Source organism: Eurosta solidaginis, chromosome 3, assembly GCF_040869045.1.
Source record: "Eurosta solidaginis isolate ZX-2024a chromosome 3, ASM4086904v1, whole genome shotgun sequence".
Classification (NCBI taxonomy): domain Eukaryota; kingdom Metazoa; phylum Arthropoda; class Insecta; order Diptera; family Tephritidae; genus Eurosta; species Eurosta solidaginis.
Window position 1 is genome coordinate 249,422,232 of NC_090321.1, and position 22,245 is coordinate 249,444,476.

Here is a 22,245-nt window from a genome sequence, read left to right on the forward strand (position 1 = left end):
CTGCAATGTGATGCATGAATATCAAGTAGAATTAGAATGGGGTTTTGAGTCGAACAATTCGTAAATTTTTTAATCATCCATCCGGATTTTGTATTCATTGTCAATGAACCCGGTGTGCATTCACTTCTGAATCCCTTACTAAAATGTACACGAGGAAATATATAAACTGGAGGCAAACGATTTCCGCAAGAGTTAACTATACCGACGATTGTTACCAAACTGCCACGTTCAGCGGAAGATGCTTGAGAAAACGAACGTTGTCCCTTTGCAGCATAAATCTGCAGAGATGAAATATAATATTTGCGCAAATTCGCATAATGTTCCCAAATAAACCAAAAATACTCTCAAACGTATAAATACTATCATAATCATTAATTGACGCTTAACCGCCTTAGTGATATTGGCTGTTACGTATTTATAACTATTTTATAACTTAATAGGCTCCATCACCGTAGTTACGCCACTTTCGTCCAAATTATAGATATCCTTTACTTGGAATGAATATTTTTCATATATCGAAGCAAGGTTTATGAAAAAGCTTTCCACTGCTGATTTAGTAAAGCCACGTAGTCTTGCCAAACTGATCTTTTCAGGTTTACGAAGGGAGATAGAAGGGTTTATTTTAAGAAGCGAATCATCTCCAGCTTCTTTTGATTTCTCCCAAGTAGTGGGAACAATAATATTGACTGTTTCAGCGTAATCATACGCAAACTTTTTTAAAGTTTGATACGATAAGCCATAAGAATAAAAAGCATATTTCTTGACGTATTCACGAATATCGATTTCTTGTTGTTTAGTAAATGTCCGACTTTCTGTGTATTTCGATTGGTATTTGAAAGGATCTTCAGAGCTGCTGTCATTTCCAGAACCCGAGATTCCGCCTGAAGGTAATTTTTTTCTCAAACGCATTATTAGGGTTGTTCTTTTTATTCCATATTTGATAGCAGCTGAAGTTTAAGTCTCTCTCCCATTTCTGATATCTCTTATTGCGTTGCTAATATTTTTTTCGTTTGCAGCACACGGATTAGTCTTCTTTTTGTAATTACGAACCGTATTTCCTAAATATTAGCCGAAAACCAGATAACTGTACACTCACTATATACATAATTAGAACTCATTCGTTTATTTTAATTATTGACATTTTCTTACCTTTTAAATTCGTTTGGCCTCAAATTCACAAATCTTTTCGAAATTACTGGAAATAATATTAGTTTGTTTCACTTAGTTATTTAAAATTATAACTCAACTGACACCACAAATGTCTAACGTATCACTGTCACAAAATAACACAGAATGTCGAAAAAGGAGAAAACGCGTGCTGCTCCACCAAAATGTACGCACTAACTGGCAAACTTCATGGAACTGAGTAAAATTAAATACTTTACCATTCCTAATTTATAAATTCGATTGATTGTACTAGCCTAACATCGAAAAGCCAATAGTCAAATGTGCCCCAAAGTCAAATGTACCCCAGTTTCCCCTGTACGGTTTCCGTAGGCTTTCTAAAACGGCCTTTTTTGTTGAGTCAGTCGGAACTTGTTTTAGACTAAGTAGCCTATACAATCTGCAGCAACAATTATTTTTCCTCCTCATCATTTGTTGTGACTTTGTTAAAATCTTGAATAAGTTCAATAACACTTTCGGCGATGTTATTGACCACTTGGATTTTATTAACCACAGTTCTAGCCTCTTTTTTAACTCTGGCTCCTATTTCCATTTACTTGGGTGTTTCTTTGAAAAACTTTGCTTAATGTTTAGGTTGGTAAACAACAACATTATTCCACCATTAGCAAAGTCTGCCAATTTACATTCATCACTTAGTAAATTGGCATTACCTCTAACAATTCTTAGTGATTCAGGGACATACATCTTTTTCACAATATTCAGTTTGTTTTCATAGTTCGCTTTCTTGGAATAAGCTGATAATCCGAACAATTCGTCGGATAGATACCATAAATGTTACTGCAATGCTTTTTTGACATTTTATGTTATATCTTCATCAATTTCTCTGTATTTTCCAACCTTTTCAAAAAACTAGGCCATTAAAAGCTTATTACTGCTGATTGGAGTTATACCTAGCTTTTTACGTACAAAAATGCTCCAGAATGGATAAATCTGTACAAAGGTAACGTTCTGCGAGCGTGATGTATAGGTCCAGGTGCTCTCCAATGAACTTTCTATATTGGTTGCCCCAACACCAACATCGTCAGTGCAATAAATTCGAGGTAGTCATCTCGAGACTGGTCTTTCTTACTAAGATAATGTAGCAAGGATTCCGTTGCACTATTTCTTAACTCAGATTCTCCAGGAGAAAAAATTGTGGTGTGTAGTCTGATGGAACAACTGTTTTCTAAGATTATTTAAACTTTTGGGTGTGTGAGTTTCAGGTGAACTCGAAGATCCCGAAAATAATGTAAATAAGTTACTCGGAACTATTTCCATTAAGTGATGACGACACGGCAACCATAGAAGTTCATTATTCAGCTGTTTTTCAATGAAAATGCATTCACCACACTTTATATATTGAAGCACGTATCAACTGCCTTTTCGTCGAGATCCCAAGTCATAAGAGTTTTAAGTACTGCCTCTGCAGTTTCCTAAAATGTTGCACTACCCAGTTTTTCGCAACCCCAGCAATTTCTCATTTCCATCGGAAAAGTTAACTACTGCTGGTGGCCTATATACATGTCGCGAACTTAAAATAGCTGGCAAAATTTCGCTGTCTTAACGAAAATTGGTTCTTTAATATCTTCTAGGTAAGACATCATCTCGGTCAAAAAGGTGCCTTGCTGCTTCTCGTTACCTTGTTATTGAACTTATTGAAAGCTGAAATGCTTGCTGCTCATGGTCAAGTGCGGCCGGAATAGGAATAAGTCTTAAAGCCCCATCACACAAACAGTTTTTCGTATAGATACGTTTATCGAAATCTTATGACTGATGAGTATATTGCACCTATTTTTATTTAGAACTGTTGATCGAGCAACACTCGCACCATCTTTTACGAATGATATCGATCTCAACTTTGGATAAATCCTCGGGAGATCCAAGTGAGTCGCGACCGAAGTACTTTCGCCTAGTTCTGGCAAAAGCTGGGCAATCAAGCATAAAGTGACTTGGTGATTCCACCTCATCATCCTCCATACAGCTGCATCAGGATGGAGTTCCCAGTATACTGAGACGTACCGTATGGATACCAATGGGACAGTTTCCTGTCAAAACCCCAATGACCATTGATAGGTGAGCCTTACTGAAACCAATTATTTCAGCAGACCTCCTGCCATCCACTTTCGGCCAGAAAGATCTTGCTACCCTGCAAGACGGGTGGCCAGCGGAATCCCGAAATCCCTACAGCCATCTTCATCCGGTTCAGTTGTACCGATGCGGGCTAAGAAATCCGCTTGGAAGTTACCTGGGATATCACTATGGCCCGGGACCCAGATAGGTAATCTTAATTGTAAAATAATTCGATGCAATTACAAGTGAGGTCAGGCACACCCAGACCACCCTCGATCGCACTGTAGTTGAGCTCAAAGCTTTGATAGCCGAGAGCCCCTCTGCAGCAGTCCAAGGCAACCGCGGCCATCCTGGCCCTCTCTTCCACATTGGGTCTCCAGGACATTTTCTACTTTCGCTTTTTCTTTAAACTTTCGAAAAAAAAAACAATATAATGTGGCGAATATAAGCAGTTTCGATACGTCACTATGATGCTAGTAAATAAATGTGCAAAAACAACCACACATACATATTTGCAAACAGCAAACCAAAGAGCTAAGGAATATTTCACACACATGTAATCTGCTAAGAGTGAAGATGACATTACTCACGCATGTACAATTGTATAGCTAAATATCCAACTATGTTATCCAGAAACGAGGAATATATACGCAACTGTTCCATGGATCTGTTCATGAAAATTCTCGACTCTAGGATAAATAGGCAAGCGATGTAACTGATAGTATAAAAGAAGCTCAACCTGAGGAACAGTCAATGGGTTTGATTTCAACAAGCCATAAGTGAAAAAAGCGAGTAAGTTAAGTGTGAATTACTACCATTATCATAACGGTGGTGTAGAAAACATTTTGCCATACTGAATATTTAAGTAATTTATTCGACAGCTCAGCGAGTCTAACGATAACAAAAGGGGAGAGCTATCAAGAATTTCCTGAAATTTAAATGGGTTTCCAAAGTAAAATTTGATTAAAGCATAGCACATACGGCGAGTGGAAGACCTTGTAGATTGCCTAACTGAAAAACCAATGGTAATTTGTTGTTTTTTTTTGCTGCTGGGGAATAAGTCAAATATATTACGTTATTTTCATGGACAAAAAGTTCAGTAAATATTAACGTATCACCACTACCCGAATATAATTGTATTTTCCTTGTGGAAATAAAATTTGAGTACCTAATTAGATTCAAACTCTCTAACTGTTTCAACAAAGCTTCATAAAGTGAAATTTTCACAAACTCAGTTTAAAAATTCGCCATTAAACTATAAAAAATGTATGCAAAGTAAAAAAATAATTAACTTAATAAACCTTGACAAGTTGATAAAAAAAAGTGTAAACAAGCTCACTAAAACGGGCATAAATGACAAAACGCTATATTTATATTGCCATTGAAATTTTTTTTTAGCAGCATGTGCAAAAATGATCAAGTAAACAATTATGACAAAACTTTAGAAAAAAAATTTTAAACACTAGGATGAGATTTTTAATATAGAAAAATGCAAAACTAAATTTTTTCGTTGAAAGTTGTGTTTTTTATACATACAAACTAGGCCAATGCTGACCACCAATAAACTAGTACTTTCAATAGAGATACGGTAATAGGTATTGTAGCGTATATTAGCTGCTGCAACATCAATGTAAAATATGTGATACAGACTTGAGAAATAAATAAGCAAATATGTCAAAAGGGTAAACACTGGGAGAAAGTAATGAGATTTTAAAAGCAGCGCTCAACAAGTTTGATTTTAAAACGTTGTAAACGAATAATTTTAATTGTGAGGTTCAACTACCACAGTAGTGCTCTAATAACACATAAAATTTTGATATACTGTAGACTTGAGTTTATTTATTCGACAAAGGGAAGAATTCATCGAGAAATCTAAAGATTCGCAACTGTATTTTTTATGTAAACAAACTTTTAGTTACAATTCTATTCAATTTTACGTAAACATAAATTTGTATAAAATTTACTCCTACTAGTCATTTAGCAACTTCAGTACTAATATTCGCCTCCTTTCTAATTGCCAATATACCGTAATTTAAATAGCTGTGTTGTTTTAAATTTTATTTATTAAATCCTTAAAACAGAAGATATAGATCCACCACAAAGTGCGCTGAAATTATTAGGATAACGAAAGGAGTTAATATACAAAACGGGGATAAGGTGCTGGAAAATGCCCACGGTAGGCATGCCTGTCGTAAGAGGCGACTAAAATTCACAAACCTAGCACATTCGACATGGTAATAACATTCCGTTCTCCTTATGGTCGAGCCAAGACCGGAACGTATCGGCACAATATTTGAAAAATAATCATCAACATCTACATATAAAACTCCTCAAAACCTCCGGGGAGTGTCTTTATCGATACAAGTAAAAAAGAAGCCACCCGTCTGCCGGTTTGATCACAAATTAGTTCCATTCGAGATACGTTGATGAAAATAAGTGGTCGCGCATATATTGAAGAGTGATTAGAAATTTGTCTTAATTGATGGGATCGTACAACTATGTTATATTAACCCCAAATAACCGATTGTTCCGATAAGAGGGGTTCGAATATTTCTTACTCTAAGTTTTAAGGTTTCTTTAACAATTTTTGAACCCTCTATTACTACTATTTTAACGACAACTTAAAATAAGTATTAGAACGTGAGCGTAAGTTAAGTGTATATATAAGCGTAGCCTTTAGAAGTGGTATGCAATATGGGGGAATATAGAATGAAAGCGTAAGTGTAGTCGCTTGATTTCTATTCAATCAGCCATAAATTGTATACCTATTCGTATATATTTACTCTTTCTATATCCCACTTTGCTAACTCAGCTGTCTAATCGTCCCCAAAGAAATATGTCTTTCTTGATGCCACACTAAAGGTGTTAGTTAAGATTATTTCCCCCACCAAGAAAGTACTGCAGTGGCAATTGAGCTAAACGTTTTCTACCACACCTTCTAGCAATTCGGAGCCGCCTCCGTGTTCCCGTTATCTCTGCACCATTTCTGGAACCCTCTACTTCTAAGTGATTAGAGGTTTACGCCGATCACTTTATCGGCGGCGGCGGCGTAGGCACTATTATATACGCATACGCCGGCTTTCTTACTTTACAAAGCTTGATTCCGGGGTTTTTCTCTCGAAGTCTCGGGGATCGTTCAGAAGTAGCTCCTTGCGGAGGGATTGTCCTTCGTTCACTTACCCCAGGGAGGCTTCGAACCTAACCCCGGTCTAAGAGACCCTTACTGCTGCGTCTGCAGAAAAAATTGAAGTACTTGCAACGGTCACACTTTTGTCTGTATGTCTCGTGCAAAGCGTAGTTTCATCGAAGGAGATGTTCTGGGCTAACTCCTAATACTCGTTGTCGACACGATTTTTTTTGCTGGTCACGTACAAAAGTGACTTACGGTTGCTATTAATGGTATTTTAATACTCATAACCCTCTTGGGACAATTTAACGATTAGCACCAATGATGGCCTATTGTTGATTGCGCTAAGGGCACCCCCAGTTTTTTCAGCAGTTATAAGAGCTATAATTTCCCATGTGCGAACAGTAACAATCCTGACGACCAGTCGGTACTATGCCTACTGACCCTCACACCACATCCCAGCACAGAAGCTGTAGGACTGCGGCTTCGAACTCATACCTTCGTCGACGTCACGTTTCTAGCAGCTCTAGGTGTAGCTCCGAAGAATTTCAAACGGATTTTTTCGCGTAATGCTGCCGAGCACTACTAACACCTTTAAAAGCTGGGGAGTAGCTATTCGGCTAAAACCAGACACCTTTAAAAGTTAGTGAGTAACTATTCGGCTAAAGACGCCGTCCTCGAAATCGTAGGCAGTCCAAGCATTAACTCATGGGTGAAAATATTATAATCCTCGGCGCATCTAAATAATTTTAATTTTACATGGACCCTGGATAAATTTTTTTTTAATGTAGACCAAAATTTACGAACGTTTGTGTTGGAACCATTGATTTCAATAGTCTTCGTTAAACCAAACCGACTTTAAGTTGAAAGATGTTAAGTTTATATGCTTAGTCCAAACTATTGTTTTCTATCCTTTTAATGCAAGAGTTCATTATGAATAACCGCGTATCTTCACTTTTCAGACTAGTCGGACTGTCCACTACGTTAGGGTAGTACCATACACGTCATCTGTTCGATTGTCTTGGGAAAGCTTTTACTTCATTACTTTGAGTGTTCTTGCGTACTTATATATGTAGTAGACGCCGTAACGTGTAGGTGATATTTAAATTTGGTTGATATGCTATAATCAATGTGATTCACTCCAAGGGACTAGTTGGGATAGGGCCGCCAACTTTAGGAAATGTCAAACCGGGAGACTTGGGTGTTGAAAGATGATAGGTGAAAATCAATATTAAAATTTCAGACTCTATTTTTCAGTTTCGCAAATAAACAACAGATGTTTGAATATAAGGCCAAGTGATTTTTGAAACCCTTCCCATACGTATCATAAGTATGAGGTGAGAAGCAATTCAAAGGAGTGTTTGAACCCCTGGAACCTATTAAGGGATGTAGCATCACTGACTTCGCTTATTCTTTTAGCCAATCGTGATATAGAATTTTTGAAAAATCCGGCACCTTTTCGGGTAATTTGCTTTTTTAACAACTTGAGGACAATTTGAAAATATGAGCGACCTGGGTCATTTTATTTGAATTTACTTTTCCTCATAAATTGTTTGAACAAATTATGCAAAGTGAGTATTTAAATGTTTTATTTAACTTTTCGTTTAGTGTTTGGTTTTAATAACTTGGTGAATTGGGTGATGCAAAATCCGTGTTAAAATGTTATTGAATGCGCCTGTTTTTTAAATAACTTTTGGAATGATAGAAAGAGTTAAATTTCGCTCCCCCATCGGGTTAGGGGGCTTAGAATATACCCACGGTAGGTATGTCTGTCGTAAGAGGCGACTAAAATACCAAATTGATTCAAGGGGTTGTGTGGCGCAACCCTCTGAAGTGGTTGCGAGCTTAATATATAGCTTCTCCAACGCAATTGTCAACCTCACCTACCCGTGGCGAATACTGTTTCTTTAACAGTCGAGGATCTAGGACGGGATGGCCTAGAAGGTTTCATGTGGCCATACCAAGTCGTTCCGGAGATGGTCCGGCTGGTACCTTAATGGTGCTTGTTGCCGGAACATACCGGATCTGCATCCGGCGAAGGACCATCAACATCGATAATACTCCCCAGGGCCTTCGAGGAGTTTTCTTATCGCTACAACAACAACAACAGTTAAATTGCGTAATTGGATTATTACTGGCAGTGTTACGCATCCGATGATACCCCTTTCGAACATATCGGGTAAATTTTCGACATGAACGATAAATGGCCTAGACTGTCATAAATAAAATAGTAGAAAATATAGTACCGCGCCGAACGCCGCCGCCGCCGCGCCGATATTTTTGACATTCGGCGGCGGCGTGCGAAAAACAACAAAAATCGGCGTGGGCGGCGTTTGCCGGCGGCATCTATCTCTATAAGTGATTTCATAACCTTCTTTGAAAAGCAGGCACATGTTCATTAAACTATTTGCATTATCAATTATGACGTTATACTGATAAAGTTTTTGGTCTCACGCGCAAGTTTTTTCAAGCATTAAACCCAAGATATCGAATTCTTCTTTTGTGTAAGCCTACGTTTGCATTGACCGTCTCCCCGAAGTTTTCAACTTATATGCTCTTTCTATTGCCAGCCAAGATCTGCAGTACCATACATTTGATCAATATTTATGTCGTGAATTTTGTAAAACCACTTCAGAATTAGTGAATAAATTCAATTGAAGTTTTTTTAAATATGCTAGGAACCATTTCGCAGAATAAAATTACACACCCTAATCTAAACGCTTTTAAAGTTAGCTGATTGAACAAGATAAATAAAAAAAAAATAAATGTAAGGCGCGATAACCTCCGAAGAGATCTAAGGCCGAGCTTCTCTTCCAATTTGCGTCGTGCTCCTCTTGATTTTCCCTACAAATTGGCCGGACGGGACCTACATGTTTTATGCCGACTCCGAACAGCATCTGCAAGCCAGATGAGTTTTCACTGAGAGCTTTTCATGGCAGAAATACACCCGGAGCGCTTGCCAAACACTGCCGAGGGGCGACCCCGCTTAGAAAAATTTTCTTCTAATTTAAAAACCTTATTTCTAAAATTTTGATGTTGCTTTGCCCGGGGTGCGAACCCAGGGAATACGGTGTGGTAGGCGGAGCACGTTACCATCACACCACGGTGGCCGCCGCACCGCAAACCAATATTAGCACATGCAATTGTGCAATTGCCAGACGCGCTATTTAGTTGCTATTGTTCAGTTAGTTGATTTTTTTTTATCAATTTTCAAAGCTCACCACAAGCTCAGACATGGTTTGGCGTTAACAGATTTTTTCCGCTTTATCAAAGTGTTTGTTTTCGCGCTTTTGTTTGTACGAGCAACATGTACTTCCACACATTCATATGTATGTATATGTGTACATATGTATTTATAGCATTGAAATTGAAAGGAAAGATTTTGAAAGCCCTCTGTCTCGTATGCAATTTAGTGTAGATTGTCTGTTTGCTCAGGAAACGGCAGCATCAGCAGTATTGTGGAATATATGCAGCGCTGGATTTAGAACTCCAAGGCTCTGGAGCATATATTTCGGGGACTCCAAAATTTTGTTAAATTACGAAAGTCGTGCCAAAGTATTAAGCATGGTGTAATATTGCTACCACATATAGGAAATATTTTGGAATAATACAAAAGTACGATATGTTGATCTTTAACAAGACGAAAATACTCGAAACGAGAGGCTTCCGGCGTAGTTTTCAAAATACAGTATCCTTTGCCAAAACTCAAACAATCGCTACAAACAGAAAACTTTAGAAGAAAGCAATAGGTTGAAGGCATTTTTTATTTTTTTTTTTTTTTTGTAATTTAACGCATACCTATGTACCTGGAATATTTTTTGGCAAATTCAACAGAACTTGATCGGTGGCACTGGATTTATAGCAGTATATATGAACATATGTATACTCGTATGTGCATAAAAGGAATAACAACAAAATGGCAAAAATTAATTACAAAGAGAGTTGCGCGCATTTAAATTTCTGACTGGAAAAAAGAATCTGCCTTTACACCAGTACAAATGACAGAAACGTTGGCTGATGAATAATCGAAAACCAGAAACACGGGCTGGAAGCCACTGCCGTGTGTAAATTTTATCGTTTTTATTAAACGGTTTTATTTAGCTTGACTTGACAGGCCTGCCGGCGTGAATTTTGTAATTAAAATTTAAGTAACTTTTCGATAAGCCAGAAGCGTGAAACTTGGAATACAGTTAAGAACCCTATGACAGTGCAATGATAAGAAAAAACTCCGATAGGTGGCGCATGGATCGAAATATTAAAAAAAATCGCGTTTGTGGTCCGATTTGGCTCATATGTATTTCGAACACATAATACATACATGAAAAGAATGCGACCTATGAAAAAAATCGCCGCTAGGTGGCGCAAGAATCGAGATATTAAAAAATAGTATTTGTGGTCCGATTTTGCTCATATTTTGAACACAACCAAGGCGAATTCATTACAGGTGGTGTTATCCCATAAGCTGATTGCTTCTTCTTTATAATTTTCCACACAAAGCCTTGTACAACAAACACCCTTATCGCGAGTTTTATTTTCACCCGAAAATATTCACAGTTTTTGTTCACCCTATCGCAGAGGGTGGCAAAACAATTTTTCGTGTTCGAAAAAGATTTCACCTTATCGGCAACTCCTTGTTCGGGCGAAATGAACAGCGGTAAAACCCAAATTTGTTCACTTATATTTTACAGGCAAACGAGAGGAAAACAAAATGTAATTAATTTTTTGTTTTGAAATTTGATACTCTTATAATTATATGTACTTTTATTATTATAAATAAATCAATAAATAATGCACAATCGGAAGCCAAGTGGAAAAAAGTGAAATTCCTGTACTACTAAATTCTATTTTTTATGACAACGTATCAGTCGGCCATCCATTGTGGACAAAGCAACGGTTCCAAAATGTTGAGCACCTCACTGAAATAAGATTGGCTAAGACTTCATGGTCCTTTCCAACGCCTTTTCCCTATGCGAAAAAACGAAGACATGTACTTCACTTTACAATTGGTGGAACTCGAAATGTTTGCTTCAATGGTAGCAGAGAGTTGGTAAGAATATCTAGCAAACATTAGAATGCCGGCTTGTTTAGTCTGTAATATTGGCGAAAGCGGCCACCGTGGTGTGATGGTAGTGTGCTCCGCCTACCACAGCGAATGCCCTGGGTTCACGCCCCGGGAAAAGCAACATCAAAATTTTAGAAATAAAGTGTTTCAATTAGAAGAAAATTTTTCTAAGGGGGGTTGCCCCTCGGCAGTGTTTGGCAAGCACTCCGAGTGTATTTCTGCCATGAAAAGCTCTCAGTGAAAACTCATCGGCCTCGCAGATGCCGTTCGGAGTCGGCATAAAATAAGTAGGTCCCGTCCCGCCAATTTGTAGGAAAAATTTAAAAAGGAGCACGACGCAAATTGGAAGAGAAGCTCGGCCTAAAATCTCTTCGGAGGTTATCGCGCCTTACATTTATTTTTTATTTTTTTAATTGAAAAAAAATATAACTTGTTATTCAAAAGTGCTGAAAATAGTAATTTTTAGCTTACAGTGAATCGTTTGGGTCCAAAGGGTTAGAACTGTCCCTTAATTGCTTGCCTCCAAATCGCTTTCACATTTACATATATTCTCCTCGCGCTCAATCAATACAAACCTAAGTGCAATACTAAACATTATTTTATAAATTTTTGATTTCTATTTTTGTTGTATTTTAAGGAAATATATGCTTGGTTACAAAATTTACACAATTGTAAGTAAATTATTTGTTCACTGCCAATTCACAATAGAGCATCAGCTGTTTCGAAGTGAACTTTTGTTCGCCCGAAATTGCCGATATGCGGGAAAAGTTCACCCGAACAAAAGAAGTGAAGGCGAACACTTTTCCGCGTGAACTTCGCGATAAGGGTGAAAATGTCAGTTATTCGAAATCTATGAAAATTTTCTTTTGACTTGACATTCATCTGCACGGCGAATTGATTGAATTCGCTTTGCCACCACCTTGTATAGATTCGCCTTGGAACACATATTACATACAAAAATAGAATTCGCTTTTTGAAAAAAAAAATTCCGCTAGGTGCGGCAAGGATCGGGATATTAAAAAAACTCGTATTTGTGGTCGGATTTGGCTCATATTTAGAACAAATTACAAACAGTGCGGTAGAAGTGACATCAAAATACTTTAGAGTTCGAGGAGGGACAAGCATACGTGGCACCGCCGCGAGTAAAGTCTTTAGAAGGATTATGTATTAAGGACTTCGATTGTAACAAATTGTCAGGAAAGAGTCCTTGTAATAATGAATTACTAAATGAACTAAATAGAATGAGAAATAATAGGCAATTAAATAAAAACAAAAAACTTGAAAATAAAATAATTAAAAAAAAATTGTTAAGCTAAACGGTTTTATTGAAAACAATACTTACATCAAGTAATAATAATACTAAAAGCTAGAAAATAATTATGTAGGTCCTGGGTACTAGTCCCCACACTCCTCATCAATCTAAGGCGTTGATCAGACAATTAAATAAAGGCGTTGGACACGTAAAATTTCTAAAAATGTGAGGCGTAGCATAAGCTGATTAAGGTTCAGTTGGTCTTATATATGACTATCAATAGAAATTTGACGCGGCCAACGTTTTTATCTAATTGTCTGATCAACGCCTTAGATTGATGACAAGTGTGATGACTAGTACCTAGGACCTACCTAATTAGCTTTTAGTATTATTATTACTTAATGTAAGTATTGTTTTCAATAAAACCGTTTAGCTTAAAAATTTTTTTTTAATTATTTTATTTTCTAACATCAATAGCAAACTAAATTTTTAAGTTCGAGTTCGCCAGATAGATGCTTGCCAACAATTCAAAAACTTTGCCGTTGGGTTTCGTGGAAATCTAAAAGAAATTTGAAACGGCTGACTATTTTAAAAGCCTTAGGAATATTTGCAAAGGCGAAAGAATATATTTCTTATTTAGTATACCGCGTCAGAAAAGAAGGTTCTTACCCTCCTCCGCTCTGGTCAGTTTGTGATTAGCTAACACGCTCTTGATTTTTTTATTGAATTGTCAGTATTATATACAAGTTTCTCGCATTATACTGACCTACTTAATGGAAAATCTTCATCACGTTGCCGCATAGACAGAGGTTTTTTACGAATTTCTCGTATTATATCTTACTGAAAAAACAAAAAAATACCTGAAATGCAATAATCTTGGTTGACTTGCTTACTATTCAATACCGCAGTCAGCCCCTATGATAGGGGTTCACATTTTGCGGACATGAAGTCATGTGATCTGGCGATATTTTCACTATTGTTCGCCAGGCATGAGACGCTTACTTTCGGCTGGCTTTTCCGATACGCATTGTAACCTAAGAAGGTTCGTGGGTTCGATCTGGAACCGAATTGTCTCCCCCGTATCTCGACAATATGGATTATGTCGCCTGATTAAGTAGTTTGTTTTCAAAATGTTTTCGGAAAATAATTTGTAATTGAGCTGCGTAATTTTTTACTGCGGTAGGGTATTGTCATCACCATTGATTTCAGGGTCTGAAGCACATTTTTAGGTGGAATATAGCTGGGTTTCAAATGATATTACATACTTGAAAATTTTTACCCGTTAGGATAAGGTGCATCGGCGGTAAATTTTCCACGCTTTGATTTTTAACGGCATGCAAAAAAGGATATGAAGCCATTTACCGATATCCAGGAGCCGAGGGCTTCAGACAGCAAAAGATTTGAAACAGAGCAATATTTTTGGCACCAGGACAGTATAAACTCCCGAAAAAATGAATTTTGAAACCTGTCGGCTTTGCAGTTGGTCGTACAATCACTGTTCCTAGAGTTAATCCAACCCTGGATAGATGTGCATATGTGTGCGTTAGTTGTTTGTTTGAAAAAGTAGGAAAAATGGGTCGACGCAGTTACGAGATTTTCTCCACAATAGCCAGTTTTCCGTTGCCAACAAAGAAAGTCATTCGCAACCATTCACTTTTTTCGCATTTTCCCGCATATTTACCTGGTATCCTTTTGTTTGGAGAGAAGTTTGTTGACTATTAGATTTTCGCGTTAAATTACGTACATTCATGTCAAAAAGCTTACATCTATATACATATACATATACACGCAGTGGCGAATTTACGGGGGGGTTAACATACGCACTTTTATTAAGAATATAAGCTCTGACCGATTTTGGCTACTAACCAATTTTCATGTAGTAAAAAAGGTACGAAAAATACTTTAAATTTGCTTCAGCTTGTAAAATGAGCATCTCAGGCTTGATAATTACAAAATTGAAGAAGATGGTGTAGATGTGAGGTATTTTTCGTACCTTTTTTATGACACGAAAATTGGTTCGTAGCCAAAATCGGTCAGTAAAATGTGGCTGTATATTCAAGCTTTAAACACATACAGCATAAAGAAACTAATTTTTCCCATAACTATCTCCCAACAATCGCCTAGGTTTTTTGAAAAACTCTTCTTGTACTTCGTTTACCGAAAGTGGTGTATCAATATGGATATTCAATGAAGCGAGTCTTTTCAAACGTTCTTGACTGATTGTACTCCGCAAGTATGATTTTAACCTTTTGAGGGCAGAAAAGGTACGTTCTGGTGTTGCTGTCGAAACTGGTACACTCAGAGAAAAAATCGTTCTAAAACGAACGAAACAAGTTCAAAATTAAGAACATTCGTTGACAAAAGTCTGTTAAGTACGTTTTTTCTTAACTCGTGACCGATGGGCTTGTTTTAAGAACAGTTTTTCCAAGCACACCGTTCGTATTTTATGACCACTTTGGTATTGATGTGTGAACCTTCTGTGCTCATTTCAAGCACTACTTGGACTTGATTTAAGATTTTGCGTTCTCACGCTTCGAGAAAAATTTGTGGTCGATTTAACATTTTTCGGTGTTAGTTCAAGAGCGGTTTGTGCTTGATCTTTGGGGGAGTGGGGAAGGTAATTTTTTCAAGTAGGTACCCATCATTTATTTTTTTATTAATAAATAATTTATTTGTCATTAATAAAAAATATTAATAACAAAACAAATTATTATTAAAATTCCAAAAAGGTTGGAAAAAAATGCATAATATGCATTTTTCATATATTTCTCCTATCGAGAAATTTTTATTATTTGATGATGCAATCTGAATATATATTTAAAACATTTCATAACAAGTTTGAAAATTAGCTGTGCATATGTGAATGGAGCTGAACGAAAAATAAGAGTTAAAAAAATAGAATATGAAAAATTTTTTTTAAAAAATCTCAGGGTTTGACGGCGATCGAACTCGCGTCACACGATAGCAACCGCAACATCATAGCCGCTGGACTAATACAACTGCTTGGTAGCTTGTGCCAAATGTTGTATTTAACATTGTAGTGCACACGAATTATACTGTTTCTTTTTTCTTGAACTTAATTTAAGAACATTGTTCTCATTAATAGAACATTTGTTCATATTTTAAGACCAGCCGTTCTCTTTTCAAGAAAATGGTTGTCAGTTCAAGAACAAGGTTGTTGTTTTGAGAACAGGTCGTTCGTTTTTCAAGAACAAAAAAGTAAGAACATGAAAAGCATGAATTGAGTCCGGTGGTGCTGGATTTTAGAACGGCGTTTTTCTCTGAGTGTAGAACGCCTAATATGCGCAATATCTTATTTACATGTTCGAAAGCATTTAGATTCACCATCTGAAAAAATAACATAAATAAGAAATATAGCATACAACTTTTGTAAGCAATCATCAAAATTGTACCAACCTCAAGTGCATCAAACACGTTTTTAAAATTTTGACCATCGACTCGCCTTCTCCACATTTTGACTTCCATTGCAAATTCGGTTTTGGAACAATTCACAACACTTTCATAAAATTCATGCAGTTTATTGCATTTTTCAGCTTTGTATTCATTTTGGGGAACAAAAAACCGAAATTTTCAAAAATTTGTTGGTGTTCCATGTAACGGCTCTTGATATGAGTTATGAATGCATCAAGGAATGGAATATGGAATGCGTTTCTATAATAATCTTCGACGCTCTGAGTATCAACGTTGCATCTACATATTTAATTGATTTTTACTGATGTGTGGTTTCTTGTGTAGCGCATTATGTAGCTTATCCAACCCAATTATCAACCTCACCTACCCGTGGCGAATCCTGTTTCATTAACAGCCGAGGCTCTGGCCACCCCAAACTCCTGATGGATCAAGGGGGTGAGAGGGAGGTATGGCCTAGAAGGTTTCATGTGGTCATAACAAATCGTTTCCCGGAACGTACCGGATCTGCATCTGGCAAAGGACCATCAACATCGATAACATTGGAATTGCACGCTAGAAATAGCAGCTTGAAACTGAAAAGCTTGTTTGAAGTTTTGTCATTTTTCCCTTCTGCTATCTCTTCAAAGGCTTGGAATATTGCTGCTGGCTGGATACCGCTTCATGACATTGGCCCATCTTGTTGGGCAGACGCTTTGTAATTTTTGTCTTCGACTTTCTTTTTATACCCAGCAGTACTTGTACACAGGGTATTATAACACGGTTGGTTGTACAGGTATAAAGGTATCGAGATAAATATAGACTTCCATATAGCCATGTCCGTCCGTCCGTCCGTCTGTCCGTTAACATGTAAAGTTGAGTAAATATTCGATATCTTCACCAAATTTGGCACACGAATTTATCTGGACTCAGAATAGATTGGTATTGAAAATGAGCGAAATCGGATGATAACCACGCCCACTTTTTATATATATAACATTTTGGAAAACACAAAAAACCTGCTTATTTAGTAAATAATACACCTAGAATGTTAAAATTCACCTAGAATGTTGAAATTTGACGTGTGGACTGATATTGAGACCCTTGATAAAAATTTAAAAAAAAAATTTTTTAATGGGCGTGGCACCGCCTACTTGTTATAAAATCAAGTTTACAAATATGATTAATCATAAATCAAAAATCGTTAACCTATCGTAACAAAATTCGGCAGAGAGGTTGCCTTTACTATAAGGAATGCTTTGAAGAAAAATTTACGAAATTAGTTAAGGACCACGCTCACTTTTATATAAAAGATTTTTAAAGGGGTCGTGGACAAATAAAATAAGCTATATCTTTGCAAAAAGAGCTTTATATCAATGGTATTTCATTTCCCAAGTGGATTTATAACAATAAATAGGAAAAACTTCAAATTTAGAAAATGGGCCTGGCATCGCCCCTTTTATGACTAAGCAATTTTCTATGTTTCGGGAGCCATAACTCGAAGAAAAATAGTTCAGAATAGAACCATGTGTATATGTATTATTGCGCAGCCTTGTAACACTATTAAGCACACAAAACAAACAACAACAGCATTTCAAGTGTACAGCTGGGTATGTAATGTTCGGTTTCATCCGAATTTAGACTTCCTTACTTGTTGCTTAATCGAAATTTTTTTCCGGAGAACGTTTTGCCTTTTTGGCCATCGGTAAAAATCAAAATAAATGCACCCTGCCTACATCATGTTACAATCAAATATACGACATAAAATACTGAAGTATTCCCGGGCAAAGCAACATTCAAATTTAGACAGAAGTTTTTTCAATTGGAAAAAGTGTTTTCAGCCGGAGTTGTTGTTGTTATTGTAGCAGCGCTTCGCCCCATCCAATAGGTGGGACCAATCACAAATCATCATCAATGTCCTCTAATGGGAGTCCAAGGAAACTTGCTGTTTCAATAGTGGTGGACCATAATGGGAGGGGTGTTAGAGGCGTTGGTTCCACAATACAGTTGAATAGATGGTTGGTGTCATGTGGGGACACATTGCAAGCAGGACATATGTACATTTTGTATGTCGGGGTTGATTTTGGATTGGTAAGAGTTTAACCCGTTACAGTACCCAGACCGAAGTTGAGCTAGAGTGACGCGCGTTTCCCTAGGGAGAGTGCGTTCCTCCTCTGCTAACTTTGGGTATTATTCTATAAGTACTGCACCTAGAGAAAAAATCATCATTTTTAAGCAACACGATTCATGTTAATTTCACACGATCGATTTTAACATGCAAAGCAAAAACAATTTTTGAAAATTTTTCAAATTAACACGATCTGGCAAACAAGATTTTTACTTCTTCGACTTCATGTGACATGAAGTAAAAATAACAACGGCAACTATCCCGTTAAAAAATTCGTCATTTTTCTCGAAATGTCAGGGTCGCTTGCAATATAATATTGTGAGTTGTTAATAAAAGCTATTTTGTTTTGATAATTGCTCAAGTTTCTTCATAAATATTTAATTAACGCATTTCGTTAATACAATGAGCAGTGTAGTGAGTGATGTTGACCAGGAATCCAGCCAAATTGGATTGGGCTCACCGCTGCCTTCTGGTGAAATTGAGACTTCTCTGCCGCAGAGCGGCAGCACAGCAGCTCCGACATGCGAGAACACGAATCTAAAGCTGCAGACATTGGTGCGTTATCGGTAACCGTATCGGTAACCTTATAACAGCTGATTCGACCAACCTTATGGGAATCAATGTAATCGATTATTGGTGCCATATCGTAACGCTAAGGTCGTAACCGTATCGTAGCCAAGCAGTTGGTTTTAGGTTTCTCGCCGTATCCATAACCTAAAAATATTTTAGTTTGGTTAATTTAATAACTTTTTGTAGATTTTATTTATTGTTTTGGATACGTTATGAGTAAATTACTTATTTTTTGTGGAACATGGTTTTAATTTTTTGCGTTTTCTTCATTTTTGTGAAGTTTTCACGATTTTTAGGTTAAGGCACCATTAATCGATCACAATGTATCGTATAGGGTTACGTTAGGGATACGACTACAGCGGACACGACAAACGACACCAATGACTCCGCTTTAAAGGACATCATTTGCGGAAAAATGGATTATGGCGAAGAAGTGGGCAAAAGAATGCTAGGTAAGATAATTTAATTTAGTTTTTATGAATAGGAACCTATTCATTCAATCTTCAATTGTATGTTTGTTAATAAGTGTGCATATTAGGGTGCACCATATTTGTATGGAGGCAAATTTGCATTAAGGAAGAAATCAAGAACTTTTCGGAAATTTATGTTAGGTAGTGAAAACGTGATCTGTGGAAATATTTCAAGATATGGCAATGCAACAACCTGCCAGAAAGGTCAAAGGTCCGCAAATTCTTGCTTTGTTTGACAAATTTGCAAAAGAAGGCCCACCCTAGTGCATATTGATAAATATACATATTGCGATTTTATATCATCAAACTGTGGAATGGACACTGAGAGCCTGTTTTTAATTAAAGAAGACAATACCAATGAACTTTTCCCTGTTTCAATGCTTGGGACTAGAATTAAATTTAAGCAAAGGCTAGCCAATTTGAAGGAAAATAAATTAAGCGTTGGTTTTAGTTAAATGTACACATATATAGTTTTTGCATTTCTTTTTTTATTGCAGGAAAATATTATTATGCATTTTTTGGAATCTCCAAATAGTTCGCTTAGCTTACAGCCACAAATCTCAACCTGTCGCAGTAAGCACACCTGTGAAGAGTCAATCAATCAATGAATCCTGGAACCATTTCGGACCATAGCTTTCTTTGGTTTGTCGAATTCTCCCACTAATGAACATTGAAAAAATAAACCAAATATTTCCAGAGAATACTTTTCTGCAGCCATTTAAAATGCATTTTTTTGGCAATTTTTTATTATTTCGAGAATGGCAGCAGCTGTAAAAAAAATTTTCTTCTACAGTTTGTTTATCAAAATATTACCCATCAAAAGTGAAGTTTTTTTCGCAAAAGCCATGTACCTTGCGCTATTATGACTTTTTCGTTGTTCATATATGAAACAAGTAAAGGTGTGTAAGTTTGGGTGTAACCGAACATTATATACTCAGCGTGAGCTTCAAATGGACATTTAATTTCAGATACTTTTCTACATAACACCTGGCACAGCCCGTTAAAAAAAAATGTCTGCCCATTTCCTCTTACAATAAAACTTGATAAGTGAAATATCATTAATTCAAAACTATTTTTGCGAAGTTATAGCTTATTATTCTAGTCTACGACCCTTTTAAAATTGTTTTATATCTAAGTGGACCACGTAACCGATCCTCTCCATTTTTACTAGAAATATTTTTTGCTAAAAGGAAAATATGTGTACACAATTTCATTACGATATGTTAATTTTTCTTCCAGTTATGGCTCCCGAAACATAGGAAATTGGTTAGTCATAAAAGGGCGGTGCCACGCCCATTTTTTTTTTTAATTTGAAGTTTTTCCTATTTATTGTTATAAATCCACTTGGGAAAGGAAATACCACTGATATAAAGCTCTTTTTGCAAAGATATAGCTTATCTTATTCGTCCACGAACCTTTTAAAAATCTTTTGTATAAAATTGGGCGTGTTCCTTAACCGATTTCGGCATTCCTTATAGTAAAAGCAACCTCTCAGCCGAATTTTGCTACGATAGATTTAACGATTTTTAATTTATGATTAATAATATTTGTAAATTTGATTTTATCACAGTCCACAGGTCAAATTTCAACATTGTAGATGTATTATTGACTAAACAATCAGGTTTTTTGTGTTTTCCAAAATGTTATATATATAAAAAGTGGGCGTGGCTATCATCCGATTTCGCTCATTTTCAATACCAATCTATTCTGGGACCAGATAAGCTCGTGTACCAAATTTTGTTAAGATATCTCAATATTCACTCAAGTTATCGTGTTAACGGACGGACGGACATGGCTCAATAAAATTTTTTTCGAAACTGATTATTTTGATATTCCGTTATACCTGTACAACCAAACGTTATCCAATCAAAGTTAATATACTCTGTGTGCAAAGCACGCGTAGTATAAAAATCATTCAACATGTTGATTTATGAATGCATTTTGTAAGGCGTTAAAAAACCTTTTTTTTTGTTTTTTGGAAAATTAATTTTTTTTTTTTTTTTTTTTTTTGGATTTCGGTAGATTATTATGTTGCTATGAATGTTTGTTTTGGCGATTTTTTGTTGGATGCCACTGACCCATAAAAAATGGGCGTGGCAGCAGTCCTACTAACTGTAAAAATTTGCATTAAGTTATTAATTTGTTTGATTTAATGTTTAAAATTTCTCCAAATATAGCCTAAATCTTTTTACAGGTAATAAGCTTTAAAGACGTTGATTTTTATTCAAATTCGTTAAGCTGCTTTTACTTGGCCACTAAACAAACTATTAAATTTAAAAGAGAACGGTTACTGCCACGCCCACTTTTAATAATTTAATCGCTTCAACAAAAAATCGCCAAAACAAACGTTGATAGCAACATAATAATCTATCGAAATCGGCAAAAAATTCACTTTTCCAAAAAAACGGTTTTTTGACACCTTTCAAAATGCATTCATAAATCAACTTGTTTCAATGATTTTTTCATATATGAACAACGAAAAAGTGAAAAGTGGCTTTTACAAAAAAAACTATAAAGACACTTTTGATGGGTAATATTTCGATAAACAAACTGTAGAAGAAAATTTTTTGACAGCTGCTGCCATTTTCGAAATAATAAAGAGTCGCCAAAAAAAATGCACTTAAATGGCTGCAGCAAATTATACTCTGGAAACTTTTGGTTTATTTTTTCAACGTTTCATGTTCATTAGTGGGAGAATTCGATAAACCAAAGAAAGCTATGGTCCGAAAGAGTTTCACCATTCATTGATTTTTCGTCTAATATGCCTGGACTAATAAAAATTAAAATAAAAGTGTAAAACTTATTTAAGTATATACAAATTATTTAAAAAAATCGTAAAAAACGTTAGTAAAACAAAACGCCTTAAAGAGCATTGAAAATTTTTTTAAAAGAAGTAAAATATTATTAAAATGGTTGGCCAAAATGTATTATCTTAATTATTATTATTATTATGTATTATATATAGCGGGCATTATTCGCATACGATTTTTCTCA

The 22,245-nt window shown here is 36.2% G+C and overlaps 1 protein-coding gene across 20 annotated transcripts in view; it reads right to left on the minus strand.

The window, feature by feature from the left end:
* ASPP (Ankyrin-repeat, SH3-domain, and Proline-rich-region containing Protein) overlaps positions 1-22,245 on the minus strand; it is a 504,012-nt gene that overhangs the window by 295,860 nt on the left and 185,907 nt on the right. Inside the window, exon 1 of one of the 20 annotated variants that reach the window (XM_067775885.1) lies at positions 1,150-1,320. The exons of the other annotated variants lie outside the window; for them this stretch is intronic. The gene's annotated coding sequence lies outside the window, so the exon portion shown is untranslated. Of the gene's footprint in view, positions 1-1,149; positions 1,321-22,245 lie in introns of those variants that run through there. 20 annotated transcript variants of the gene reach the window in all.